We start from the raw sequence: 14,797 nt of genomic DNA on the forward strand, positions 1-14,797 counted from the left end.
CTGTCAGCATGGCTTCTCACAAGGCCGCTCGGAGTAAGGCTAACTGTGAAGCACCACACTGATAATTCTCTGGATCGAAGGTGGAAAGGGTTCACCCTCTAAAGTTCAAGCCTTCCTTCTACACGCTAAGAAGTGTCTCTGGAGGCACCTAGAGAGCAGAAAGGGTCTGGTGGAGTTCTCCTCAACCGTGCTCCCTGGAGTTCACTGCCCAAATTACAGACCTCTGCTTTGGCCCTGTTCCAACGTAAGGATGGGTTGTTGTTTAAATCACCTTCTGTTTTTATCGCACTAATGGCTTCGCATCTTTAGGGAACCACAGACTCCATGCCCTGAAATATAGGAAAGAGTTTCGAGGAGCTGCGCATCCGGGGGCCGTGTTAGGAAACAGGCGTCCAGCTGTGGACCGGGACAGGGAAGGGTCATGCTGTTGCCTTTCAGTGTGCCGGTGCCGAGGACAAACGAGCCATGAGCCAAAACGTACGTTATAACTTTGGAGTTCCTTTTCTGTTTGTTGAAGTTGGAGAGAATTTAACACTGACGTTTTGCCTTGGGGCATGAGGACCAAACAGGCACATGCCCACCCCTGGTCTCGCAGTTGTGGGACAGCCCACTGTTTTCCTTTAAGGACAAGGTGACCTTAGTGCCAGTGAGGACAACATCCGGTGTCCTTGTCTGCTCTGTGCCTACAAGTGCCTGGGATTGCTACCAGGGCTGATGGCAAAGACCAACTCTTAGTCTCCTCTCTCAGGATTAACTGTTTCTCTGAATTCCAGTAAGAGGGAGCGATGTGGAACGGGGGAAATGTCTGACAAAGCGCAAAGACTGGCATATCGAATACGGGCTCGGCAGAGAAGACATGAACATGGACATGGATTGCCCTGGGCTGATCTAGCCCAGCCATTTCCTGTCACTCTGACCATCAAGTAGCCTCTCACCAGGTGTGGTTTCTACAAGGGTGTTTATCAGACCAGCAACGCATCACCGGGTGATGGTTGGAGACATACGTCCTTTTCTTTTGGCGTAGAGGGTTGTTTCGGTTTGGTTTTCCAGACAAGGTTTCTCTGCAGCTTTGGAGCCTGTCCTGGAACTCTCCCTGTAGACCAGGATGGCCTCAAACTCAAGAGATCTGCCTGCCTCTGCATCCCGAGTGCTGGGATTAAAGGTGTGCGCCACCACAAGATGGTGCATGGTGAGATGTAAATTCTCTAGTCTCACCCCAGACTCAGGAAACCTGGGACGGGGCCAGCTCTGAGCTCAGACTCTACAGATGGCTCTGGCGTGTGTTCATACTAAAAACCGTTGGCTTCTGTCATCTGTGGTGGTCTTGGAACCCAGGAAGGCCTGGAGATGGGGTGGTGAGCACCTCATGTGCCCTGTCTAGCCGGACCTCAGCATCTCGACAGCAACTTGTAAGGTGTCACCTCCATCTGACTCCAGGGTATTAGTCCAGAAGTAAGCACACCATGTTTTTCTATTTGAATTCTTCCTGAAGGTGTCAAAGTGATGGCGGCTGTACATTTATTCTGAGGCTCCATGGGAGTATCTATTTTTGTATGGCACAAGAAATCCTGGCTCACATCTTTGGTTGTGGTGGTTTTACAGTTGAAAAAGAGGTGGCTTAGTGGGGATGTGGCTTAGTGACAGGGCATTGTCTGGCAGCTGTAAGCTCCTTGGTTCAATCTCTGGTGTTGTAGGATGTTTTACTCTTTTGGCTTTTTGAGGGGCACCACCACCCCGTTCCCAATTAAATCACACAAATAGGCTTATTATTACTTACAAATGCCTGGCCTTAGGTTGACTTGTTTCTAGTCAGCTTTTCTTAATTTATCCCATCTACCTTTTGCCTCTGGACTTTTAACTTTCTCTTCTGTAAATCTTTCACTCTTACTCCATGACTGGCTGGGTGACTGGCCCCTGACATCCTCCTCTCCTGGTTTTCTTGCTCCTCCTCTTCCTCATTTCTCCTCCTATTTATCCTCTCTGCCTGCCAGCCCCACCCATTCCTGCTCCTGCCTCGCTATTGGCCATTTAGCTCTTTATTAGGGCCATCAGGTGTTTTAGACAGGCAAAGAATCACAGCTTCACAGAGTTAAACAAATGCAGCATAAACAAAAGTCACACACCTGAAAACAATATTCCCCAACACTCTGGTACCACAAAAACAAATGTGTTGGTGATGGGAGTTTACCAAAGGAAGAGAAAAGACCTCACGATGTATTTTCCGTGCTGCCACGTGTTTGATGCAAGCTTTGGGAAACGGTAGGATCGGTAGCTACAAAACGGCATAGAACACCATACAAAATCCCACTGACCATAACTAGGTTAAACGAAGGCCTGAGGGAGCCTTCTGGGATACGTCTGCTGCAGAGGAAATGGAGAAGATGCTTCCTGTATGTAGCCAAAGAAGAACCCGATGGAGTAAACCCAGAGACTATATATTTTTAAATTAGACTCTAATCTCTTGTGAAGTGGCACTTCTATTTTTATTACTAGTTATGTAAAATAACCTCTGTCTCCACATGGGGATTCTGTCAGTAACGAAAATTAACCCAGAACACTGAATTTACATCAACATGTAAGTAGATGGTATTCATACAAGGGTATTAATAACTTTATTGTAAATTATTAACCCATGCCAATGCATTCTTTTGTAGACATGGACTGTAAAGTAAGCTCAGCGCATTAGCTCATAAATTTTACTGACTTGCTGTCTTCTAAATAAAGATGAAAGGACATATGAGCCTGCATGTCAGAAGGGTGTGAGTGACTGGCTCGCTAGGAGCCCAAGCTGTCACCGCAAATGCTTTGAGAATGGTAAATGCTTGTGAAAATGGGGAGGGAGAAGGGTTTCCTTAATATAAAGCTTTTGATATATTTAAAATAAACAGTTATTTCCCACAAACACTTGATAAATGTATTTAATTTATACATTATTGTACCATTTTTTAAAAGAATTTGTGTATAAGGTGTGTATGCATGAATTCAAGTCTGTGTATATGTCTGTATGTTCTTATGTGTGTCTGTGTGTTTCTGCGTGTCTGTGTGTTTCTGCATGTGAGCACCTGTATGTGGGTGTCTGTGTGGGTGTGTCTATATCTCTGTGTATGACTGTGTGTCTGTGAGTGTCTGTAAGTGGGTGTGTGTGGGGATGTGTTTATATCTCTATGTCTGACTGTGTGTCTCTGTGTGTGTGTGAGCGTCTGTGTGGGTGTGTCTATATCTGTGTGTCTGTGTGACTGACTGTGTGTGTAGGTCCGAGGACCATCTTAGGTGTTGACCCTCACCTTCTGCATTCTTTGAGACAGAGTGTCCTGTTGTGCACCTCTGCACGGCCAGGCTAGCTCCCTGTGAGCTTCCAGGGACTTGGTCTCTGGCTCACATCTCTCAGCAGGAACACTGGGGACACAAACGTGCACTCCTGTGCCTGGCTTTATGTGGATTCTGGGGGTCAACCCCAGGTCTCACACTGTAAGTGCTTCACCCGCTGAGCCATCTCCCCTTACCCACTGTGACTGTTGTTTTAAGTATTCACTAGTCATCTTGAAAGCAATGTCTTAGGGCTTGCAGTGTTGACAGTGGCTCTCTCTAACCCCTGACCTCAGCTGTTTTACCTCCTTCTGCAGGATGGGGAGGGGAGCTACAGAGCTCTTTCCTCTCTCCTTTTTCTATAGTCTGTCTGTCTTCCTCATGCCAACCACAGAGGAATTTGGAGAACATGCTAGAAATAGAGAATTTGGGCCTTCTCCAGAACTGCTGAGCTAGAACCTCGCTGAGCAAGGTGCCCTGTGATGAGTGTGCATGGGAAGGTTTGAGAGATCACAGCCCATGTCCCCTCTCCACAGCCCATGTCCCCTCTCCACAGGGACACCCCTCTCTACAGAGACACCATCTCCACAGGGACACTCTCTCCACAGGGACACCTCTCTCCACAGCTAGACTCTCAAAGGAATAATTAAGGAAGGTCAGACAGAGGTCTGCAAAGGTGTGGCCTGAGAGAAGTAGCAAAGGTTGGTAGGGAGCTGGCAAGGAACTCGATGACAGACAGTATCAGTAATTGTAAGGATGCTTCAAGGGGAATTCTAGCCTTGGAGAAGATGCAGCTATGGTCCAGCCATGACTGAAAGCATTTGGGGGTAAAGACCTGGCACCTTCTCTCTGCAGCCTTCTGCATGTGTGTCCAATTAACAACAGGAAGTCAGAGAGTAAGGAAGGCCAGGCAGTATACACCATAGAAATTGGGAAAGGGAGGCAAAGAGGTCTGGCTGGGTGGGATGCAGTATGCGGAAAAAGGTCCGGCTGGTTAGCATGCAGTATGCAGAGAAAGATCTGGCATCAAATCATAGGGTGGTAAAACTAGAAAACAATAGCAAAAGAAATTATACAAACACAGGAATTAAACAGCATACCTGAGTGATTAATAGGTCACTGAAGAAGGAGACCATAAACTGGATACAAATGATAGTGAAAGCTCAGTTCTTGGTTGCAGCCAAGAAGGAAGTTTACAACTGAATGCTTATGTTTAACCAGGGCTGTGGGCTGGAGAGGCTCAAAGCAGTTAGGAGCACTTGTTCTTGCAGAAGACCCAGGTTTGAGTTCCAGCCCCACATGGCAGCTCACAACTGTCTGTAACTCAGTTCCAAGGGATCTCATACCCTCTTTTGAGCTCCACGAACAACAGGCACAAGGCTCACAAACAAAACACTCACACATAAAAGAAATAAACCTAAAAAGTACTTTTTAATCAGATATTGGAAAGATATCTGAGTGGTTAAGAGCACTGACTGTTCTTCTAGAGGACCTGGGTCCAGATCCCAGCACCCACATGGCAGTTCACAACCTTCTGAAACTCTGGTTTTAGGAGATCTGACACTGTATTCTGGCTGACATAGACATACAGACAAAACACCTATACATATAAAAATAAAATAATAACTCTTCTCAAATCTTTAAAATCAAAGAGGAAACTGAAGCATTGGCTCAATGTTAAACACGCTCTCTGCTCTTATAGACGATAGGAGCTCGGTGGCCTCCATCCACATCGGCCTTACAGCCACCTGGGATTCCAGCTCCAGGGACTCAACACCTTCCTGTCTCCTCAGGCACCCACACACATGTGCACACACACATACACATGAATAGGAGTAAAAAATTAAACACGTCCCAAGCAAATAACAAGTGCATCTCAATACTTTTAGTGCGTAAGTCAAACTCCAATCAGTAGATCGATATAATAAAGATGAGGGCTTGAGACCAAGGCTGAAAGAGCAATCCAAAGAAAGAGTTGGTTATCAAGACATAAATAAGGAAAGAGGAGACCTAAATTAAAATATCAGAGATGGGCCAGGCAGTGGTGGCACCCTTAATCCCAGCACTCAGGAGGCAGAGGTAGGTGGATCTCTGTGAGTTCAAACCCAGCCTGGTCTACAGAGTGAGTTCCAGGACAGCCAGGGCTACACAGAGAATTCCTGTCTCGAAAAACCAAAAATAAATAATAAATAAATAAATAAATAATAAAATTAGGGGTGGAAAAGAGGAGGCTACACTAGATATCAATCAAACCCAGGGGATTGTTTTGTTGTTGTTGATTTGTTTTCCTTTTTTTTTTTTTTTTTTTTTTTGGTTTTTCGAGACAGGGTTTCTCTGCAGCTTTTTTAGAGCCTGTCCTGGAACTAGCTCTTGTAGACCAGGCTGGCCTCGAACTCACAGAGATCCGCCTGCCTCTGCCTCCCGAATGCTGGGATTAAAGGCGTGCGCCACCACTGCCCAGCTTGTTTTCCTTTTTAATATTTATTTATTTATCATGTATACAGTGTTCTGTCTGCATGTACATGCAGGCCAAGAGAGAGCAGCAGATCTCATTATAGATGGTTGTGAGCCACCATGTTGTTGCGGAGAATTGAACTCAGGACCTCTGGAAGAGCAGTCAGTGCTATTAACCTCTGCACCATCTCTCCAGACCCCCAGGGAATTGTTAAGAAATGCTTTGAAAATCTATATTCCCAAGCACTGAGGAATCAAGAGGAAATGATTTTTGACATATATGACGAACCAAGGTTAAATAAAAATTAGATAAACAATATTTATCTGTATTGACCAAGGAGACTGAAGCAGTAGTAAAGTGTCTTCCAGTGAAGAAAACCCAGGACCACACAGATCGCCACTGAATTCTAATAGACCGTTAAAGAGAGACTAACGTGGACGCTCCTCAAACGATCGCATGAGATAGAAACTGAAGGAACATTGCCAAACTCATTCTATGAGACCAGTATTACAATGCTATCAGAACCAGGGAGGACAAAGCAAAATATAGACCAATAGTCCCTGAATGGAGACGCCAAAAATCTCGGTACAATACTTGCAAATTGAATTCAACAACCCTTTTAAGTGTGTATCATTTTCAATTTGGCCTCATTCTAAGGATGTAAAGATGGTTCAGACCACACAAATAATACATGTAATGAAGCACACAGAGACTCAGCACAGAACCCACCATCGCCTTGACAGATGCAGGGAAGGGCTTCAGAGTCTGTGTCAAGTAGGCTTCCTTCTTACTTTGTTTTGTTTTAGTTGGGTTTTTTGTTTGTTGTTTGTTTGTTTGTTTGAGTTGTTCGGTTTTGAGATAAGGTCTTGCTGTGTAGTCCAAGGTTAGCTCAAACCGCAATCCTCCTGCTTCAGCCTACGGTGTGGTAGGCTTGTGGCCATGCACCACCGTGCCCAGCATCTCTTGTTTCCGTACCGGCTAGTTCTTTATTCCTTCCGCTCATTGCTTTTCAGTTCTGCCCCTCCGCTGCCTTTTAGTGACATGCATGAAGCAGTTACCATGGGCATTCATGTCCAACAGTGCTCTGTGTCCTTGGACTGCAAACATTTTTCCTTCCGGGTCCCCAGATCTCCTCCAGAAGTCTTCCCTGGGAGAGGGACGGGCCTCTCCTGCTTCACCCAATCCTGGCCAGTCCAGGGCTCTGTCTGGAAGCCACCTGGACTTTGGGAGACGCAGGGGTCCTTCTGTGAAGATTCCGCCCTGGTAGGTGAATGTCAGAAATCTCATGGACTTGAGAGAAAGGAGTTCACTGCAGCCGTGTCCTGGAATGACTGACTGGGTGTGGCTATGATCCCCGAGCCCATGGGATGGAAGAGAAAGTGGGAAAGAAGCAAAACAAAACTTTTTAAGTAGTTTTTTTAAAAAAGCTTCTTTTCCCAACTATTTTTCCAAATTCTAGTTTCCTCCGAGACACAGACTGAACATACCACCCTAACTCAAGAGGAAGGCAGGGCCAGAAATAACATTCGGGGCTATTGCTCACCATCTTTGTGGGAAATGAAAGCCTATTTTACATTTACTGGCCGTATTTACTAATAATCCCTCTCCTTTGCGTGCGTACCCTGTGCAGGAAGAGGTCAACGTTAAGTGCCGTTTCTCAGGAGCTGTGTTTGGGACAGAGTCTTTTAGTGGACCTAGGCAGGTTGGGCTGGCCCAGGAATCCCACGAAGTCCCTGTTTCTCCCTCCCCAGTGCTAGGACTATCACTGCACACCACTACGTCTGAGTGTTGTTGTTGTTGTTTATTTGTGTTTTTGTTTGTTTTTCTCATACAACACCGCTGGCAATCGAGCTCAGGGTCCTCAGACTTGCACAGTGGACAACTGAACTATCAAGCCCGCTTTTGTTTTTAAGACACAGTCCTGCTATTTAGCCCAGGCTGGCCTAGACCTCCCACTGTTGGCCTCAAACATGTGACCCTCCTGGCTCAACCTCCTGTATGCTCGGACCACCACAGCTTACGATTCCTTCCACTTGTAAACTGAGGCACTGATATCTTGAGTGCCAGCTCCAAGAAGGTACTGAACCAAAGCCACAAGCCACCCAAGCCAGGAAATTGTGGCAGATGGTCTGAGACGCTCGCTACGTAGAGCTGTTTATGTGCTACCGAGAGGACTTTTTCAAAAGCACTAGCACCGCCTTGCTGGTCCTGGCTGGGGTGTGAGCGGACCAGCCCAAGCAAACCTGAGCTGCCCCAGGTGTGTGTTCTTGCAGGAACACGCTCCAAAGACAGACAAGGGGAGCAGTGCTGCCCCTGGCTGCAGACAGGAAGGGCAATACATAAACCTTTTGACTGAGGCTCACTTAAGGTCCCCCCTACCCCACCCCCTTGTACATAGTTTCTCCTCTCCACACTAGGTCATTCAAGTCTGGAGTCACCAGAAAAATGAAGTCGCTGTTTGGGGAATGGCAGATGATCAAGAGTTCAGACAGCTGCGATGAACGATTAGCTGTGGTTTCTTCTCACAGCCTCGCTACAAACTGCGCTGCCATCCCGTGTTCAAACACTATTAAATGAGAATGTTTCTCTGGCACCAATCCATCTTCTCCCCACAGTTTAAGTATTGAATTTAAAAAAGAAAAAGAAAGAAACTGAAGTAGCTTTGGTTTGCAGCTCACATTTAAAACTTTAAAAAACGTTATTTCCTTAAAAGTTGGCAGAAACCGGCCACTGTTTATTCCCCCGGTGGCTATAATAAACCCTTGCCCACTGACAATCTAACAGATCTTTTTCTGTTTGCCACTGGGTTGAGCTCAATAACATTTCTGTGCTTAACATTCCCTTAATAAGGGCTCCTAAAAGCACAGGTTTCCTTCCTGAGGCAGCCTTTGTGGGTGCTATTCCCAACAGCTCTCCTGGAGCCCAGAGGTGCGTGGAGCCCAGGTAGCACTCATCAGAATGCCTTAACTCCGAAAGACTTGGGTATTGAACCTAGTGGTCTGGGCTGGGAATGTAGCTCACTGGCTGAGTGTTCGCCTAGCATGCACAAGGGCCCTAGGTTCAATCCCATTACTGTCCTCCCTGACATGCTTTCCAAAGTTCCTGCTACTCCAGGGATGATGGCTCACACCTGTAATCCCAGCACTTGGGAGGCTAAAGGCAGGAGGATCAGGAGTTCAAGGTCATCTTCAGTTATATAAAGAGTCTGAGGTAAGCCTGGGCTATATGAGACCCTGTTTCAAAAAAAAAAAAAAGAAAAAAGAAAAAAAGTAAAAAAGAAAGAAACAGAGGGAGGAGGAGGAGGAATAATTAGGTGTGTCGGTGCGTACCTTTGATCTCAGCACTCAGGAGACAGAGGCAGGTGGATCTCTGACTTCGAGGCTAACCTGGTCTACATAGCAAGTTCTAGGCCAGGCAAGTCTGCATAGTGAGACCCTGGCTCAAAACAAGCAATAATTTTGATCTGGTAGGCTGCTGGTCAACCTACATGCGTGTCTATACATGAACTTGGCATTTCTCCTCTCTGCCAGTCAAGTCTAAGGCTGGTGCGAGGCTCGCTCCTATCATCCCAGCACTGGGGAGGCTGAAAGAGGAGGCTTGTCATGAGTTCAAAGCCAGCCTGGGCTATAAAAGTAAGGCTCTAGGTCTCAAAAAAACAAAAACATTACACATTGAGTCTGAGTGACCCCAAGTACAGCCCTTAGGCCCTTTGGAGAGCTGTGACACCCAGACTGCTGGAGATGCCCCACTGCGGTGGTGTTGCCACAGGATAGCCGTTGCTCCGCGCTGTGGGACACAGGACAAATAAGGCAATCTCGGAGGCAGACATGGAAAGTCCCTTAAACTTACACTGCATGCTTTAAAGAAAACTTTTTTCCAAAAGATAGACCAAGCTGATGTTGGCCCTATGGAATGCAGAGACCTTCTAGGCTCTTCCAAGAACCAGAGGCAGGAAGGCACGAGCTGAGTGCTTGCATGGTAGATACCAAGGAACAAGTTTCACGTTTATTTTCTCAAGAGAAAAGATTTGGCTTCCTTTGAAATAAAATAATTACACTGGGTTCGGTTGTACGTGCCTAACATCCCAGCATTCTGAATGCTAAGGCAAGAACTACAACTTCCCAGACCAGCCAGAGCTACATGGTAAGTTCCAATCCAGCCTGAGTTACACAGAGATACCCTGCCTCGAATTCACAAAGTTTAGCAATTCAAATCACAGCATTGTCAAAGCCAACCATCTTGTCACCAGAGAGCACATTGCTGGGTTGGGAGGCCGACTTCTAGGGGCTCCAACTCAACTCACCAAGTCACCCTGACTCCAAGGACAAGGACCAGGTGGCTACTTTAAGAGACACAGAGAAGTGTGAGCACCTGCAGATGTCACCTTTCCCTTTATCACATGACTGGCAAGAAAAACTACAGCCTTAAAGCAAATTAGCAACGGACTGGGTTCTCTGTGCAGACTCTGGAGGTCTGGGGCAGCGTCTATTCTGTACTTGCAGGGTCATGTCCCTGCCTCGTGACTCTCAACCCCATCCTCCTTCTCTGGTAGAAGAGTGGGTAGGGCAAGCTGAAGAAGGAGAACACGCTATCCTGTGGTGTTCTTACCATCCGTCATTGATGGAAGCCAGGGCAGGAACTCAAGCAGGAACCCTGAAGGTAAGAATCACTGAGGATCACGGCTTGCTGGCTCACTCACAGACTCACGCTTGATTGGCTTTCTGATACAGCCAGGACCACCTGCCCAGGAAATGGCTCCACCCACATGGATCAGACCCACCTACACCAGCTAAAATAATCCTTCAGGCCTGGAGAGAGTCTGCTCAGCAGTCAAGAGCACTGACCACTTTCCCAGAGGACACAGGTTCTGTTACCAGCACCTACTGGTGACTCGCAAGTGTCTGTAATTCCAGTTCCAGGGCATCTTCTGGTCTCCTCGGGTACCAGGTACGCACACTTGACATACACATATACAAAGGCAAACACCTTGTGATGGTTTGAAAGAAAATGTCCCCCTAAGGCAGTGGCACTATTAGGAAGTGTGGCTTTGCTGGAGTAGGTGTGGCCTTGTTGGAGGAAGTGTGGCACTGTGGAGGCGGGCTTTGAGGTCTCACAAATGCTCAAGTCCCGTCCTGTGGCTTTTAGGGGGCGTGGCTATTGGGGGGTGGCTCTTGGGGGAGTGGCTCTTAGGAGGAGTGGCTCTTATGGGGGGGGCTCCTGGGGGGGGTGGCTCTTAGGGGGGGAGGTGGTTCTTATGGGGGTGGCTCTAAGAGGGGCAGGGGTAAGGACGACTGACGGTGCAGAGGGAACAGGATGTTGTTGAGTTCCCAAGTGGTTAAAAATATATCCTAGGGAATAAAAAAGAAGCTGAGAAAAGCACAAATGTGTGTGTGTGTGTGTGTGTATACACATGTGTATAGGCCAGAGAACCTCAAATGTCAATCCTTAGGTCGTATTTATCTTTTTTTTTTTTTTTTTTTTTTTTTTTGGATACAGGGTCCTCATTGGCCTGAAGAAGTCCGCTTTGTTCCCTGCCCACCTCCATGCCCAGCTTTTGTTCTTTAACATTTAATGTGTGTGGTGCAGGTGAGGGTCAGAGGCCAGCAGTTGGCTGGAACCTTTTGCCATGTGTGTCTGGGGAATCGAACACCTGCACCTACGAGCTACACTGCCAGCCGCTGTTGTTTTAAGGTGGGTTCTGGAGGCTGGAACTCCGGTCCCCACACTGGCAGGACAAGCACTTTACCACCTGAGCTACCGTGCCCACCCACGCGTGGTTTCCCGCCTCGGTTAACCAGCATAATGCAGAGGCTTTTGTGTGTTTTCAATCTGTAACAGTCAGCAAATGTTGGGCCTACTTCTACACATACAAGGTCCCAAATTAGACAAGTAGCTTACATGTTTGAAAAAAAAAAAAAAAAAAGCTCAGGCTGCTGGGCGGTGGTGGCGCACACCTTTAATCCCAGCACTTGGGAGGCAGAGGTAGGTGGATCTCTTTGAGTTCGAGACCAGCCTGTGATGTAGGAAGGTCTTCTATCTATCTGTTGCTTTTATTGGTTAATTAATAAAGAAAACTGCTTGGCCTGATAGGACAGAAAATTAGGTAGGCGGAGTAAACAGAACAGGATGCTGGGTAGAAGGCAGTGAGGCAGTTGCCATGAAGCTCCGGCCCAAGATGGATGTAGGTTAGAACCTTCCCGGTAAGCCACCACCTCGTGGTGCTACACATATTAATAGAAATGGATTAATCAAGATATGAGAGTTAGCCAGTAAGAGGTTAGAGCTAATGGGCCAAGCAGTATTTAAATAAATACAATTTGTGTGTTGTTATTTCAGGTGTAAAGCTAGCTGTGCGAGAGCTGGGTGGGACGAAAAGCAGGCCTGCTCGCCTCATCACTACAAACCTGGTCTACAAGAGCTAGCTCCAGCTTTAAGCTATAGAGAAATCCTATCTCAAAAAAAAAAGAACCCTCAGGTTCCAGGACCCCACATCCTCCTCTGGTCTTTCCTCATCTTCTGCAGGCCTGGGCTCTGTTCTCGGCTCCTCATGGCAGCTTCTCATCATACACAGCCCTCTGTCACTGATGGCTCTGTGTGCTACTGACATGCTGGGACTCGCCAGTCAGTGGATATCCCAGACACTCACAGAACCCCAGAACCCCAGGCATGTTGGCTATGACAGACCTGTGGCTTCTCTTGAAAAGTCCTTAGCAGCTGGGCGGTGGTGGCGCATGCCTTTAATCCCAGCACTCGGGAGGCAGAGGCAGGCAGATCTCTGTGAGTTCGAGACCAGCCCGGGTCTACAAGAGCTAGTTCCAGGACAGGCTCTAAAGCTGCAGAGAAACCCTGTCTCGAAAAAACCAAAAAAAAAAAAAAAAGAAAAGAAAAAAGAAAAGTCCTTAGCAGCAATCACCAGCCATTAAAGGTTGCCAAAAATTTCCTGAAAGAGGCTGTCATGTAAGTCCTTGAGAGAGCCCCATAAGAAGCCATTTGTGGGGTTAGAGGGATGGTCAGTGGGTAAAGTATTTACCTCACAATGATGGGGACCCAAGCTCAAACCCCCAGTATCACATCTGTAACCCCAGCATTCCTACGCCAGGCATAGGAAAAAGGCAGGGGCAGCAGAATCGCTGGGCCCACACAGGTCAGCTAGCCTGGACTACAGATGAACTACAGTGAACAAGACGGACATTGAGTCTACACCCAAGGTTGCCCTTTGACCTTCACATGCTTGCTGCGGAATGCACGTGCCCACACACATCCACATAGATGAAAAAGGAAGACCATGTTGCTGGGGTCCCCGCCTCAGGCACTGCCCTCTGAGTATTCCAATCTTATTTGCAGCCTCCCAGACCAACGTCAGGCCACCAACCCTGTGCCAGGTCCTTCCCCCACCCACTTAGCCTCTCCCCTGGGGCTGTGACCAAACTGCCAACAAGAAGCAGTTTAGGGGGAAAGGGTTTATTTCCGCTTACAGTTCAGGAAGATACACTCCACCGTGGGAAAAAGGGATGGAAGGCAGCAGCTGGTCACCCCCAATTAGCTCAGGAAGCAGAGAGACAGGAGGGTGGTACCCAGCTCACTTTCTTACTTTCTTCCTTTCTTGGGTCTAAAGCCCCAGCCCAGGAGGGAGCCATGAACAGTTAGGGTGGGTCTTTCTACCTCAGTTTACCTACAGAACCATCCTCATAGGCACGCCGACAGGCTTGTCTCTTAGATGACCCTAAATCCTGTCAAGTTGATGACATCCAGCCCACGTGCCTGCCTAGCCATCCCTCCTTGGTCCCTGGCCCATCCAGCCCACGTGCCTGCCTACTTGGCCTCCCTGCCACTTCCCAATCACACCTATCTCAGTGCCCTTCCTTCCAGACACTCTGCCCCTATTCCTCCTTGGATCCGGAAGGCTACATCCTGAGACCTTGATGCCCCAGAGCCTTGGCTTCAGCATCACCTTCTCAGTGAGTCTGGTCTCACTTCCCCTCGTTCCAACTCCTGCTCTTCCTGCCTCATTCTCCCCTGCCAGCATCCCACACCCAGGACATACTGACTCCGAAAAACCCATGAATGTCCCTCTTTCTGCAGATTCTAAACTGAGAGAGCAGCATAGTGGTTAACATTGAACGTCAGCTTGACAGGATCCAGAATCGCCTACGAGAAGAGCTTCTGGGCGTGTCTGTGAAGGAGTTCCTAGATTACATTACCTGAGATGAGAAGACCCACCCTATGTGTGGGCAGCACCATTCCTGGGGCTGGAGCCCAGTCATAATAAAAAAGGAAGTTAGCTTGGTGGTGGCAGGGCACATCTTTAATCCCAGCACTCGGGAGGCAGAGGCAGGCAGATCTCTGAGGTCGAGGCCAGCCTGGTCTACAGAGCAAGTTCCAGGACAGCCAAGAAGGATGTGAGCTAAGCACCAGCATTCCCTGCCTGCAGATGTGACATGACCAACTATCTCAGGCTCCTGCCGCCATGGTTCCCCGCCATGATGGACTCCACCCTCCAGCTGTGAGATAGAATAAATCTCTGGCTAAGTTTCTGTGTCAGTTGTATTGTCCTTGCTCCCGGACCAGAAACTAACACGAGAAGGCTTTTCTTTCCCTTTGGGTATTCTGCACTGGACCTCTGCTGTGGGTTAAAGACCCCTGGTGCAGGACAGGAACGCAACAACCCTTAGAGGAGCAAACAAAACTAGAGCCTGCCCCTGGCCTGCACACATTTCTAACTCAGAGACTTGTAACTGGGCACTGAAACCCAATATAGTCTGAAGACTCGAAGGAACTGGGCCTACGCCTCCTTTGGTGTTCTGTGCATCTACCAGTTTGTCTCTCAATGCGTGCAGGAGTCGCTTGGGTCAGACCAAGTGAAGACCATCACGAGGTCCCAGGCAGCTTAGCCTTTATCTTCTGCCATCTTTCATCTTTAACAAGCGGCGTGGAGGAGACGAGGTCTGGAAGACCAGAGAGACCAAAGAATTCTTCAAATATATTTATCATCTTTTAGTGTTTTTCTTACTTAAAAAATAATACTGATTTTTTTTC

This window comes from Arvicola amphibius, chromosome 3 (assembly GCF_903992535.2).
Source record: "Arvicola amphibius chromosome 3, mArvAmp1.2, whole genome shotgun sequence".
Classification (NCBI taxonomy): domain Eukaryota; kingdom Metazoa; phylum Chordata; class Mammalia; order Rodentia; family Cricetidae; genus Arvicola; species Arvicola amphibius.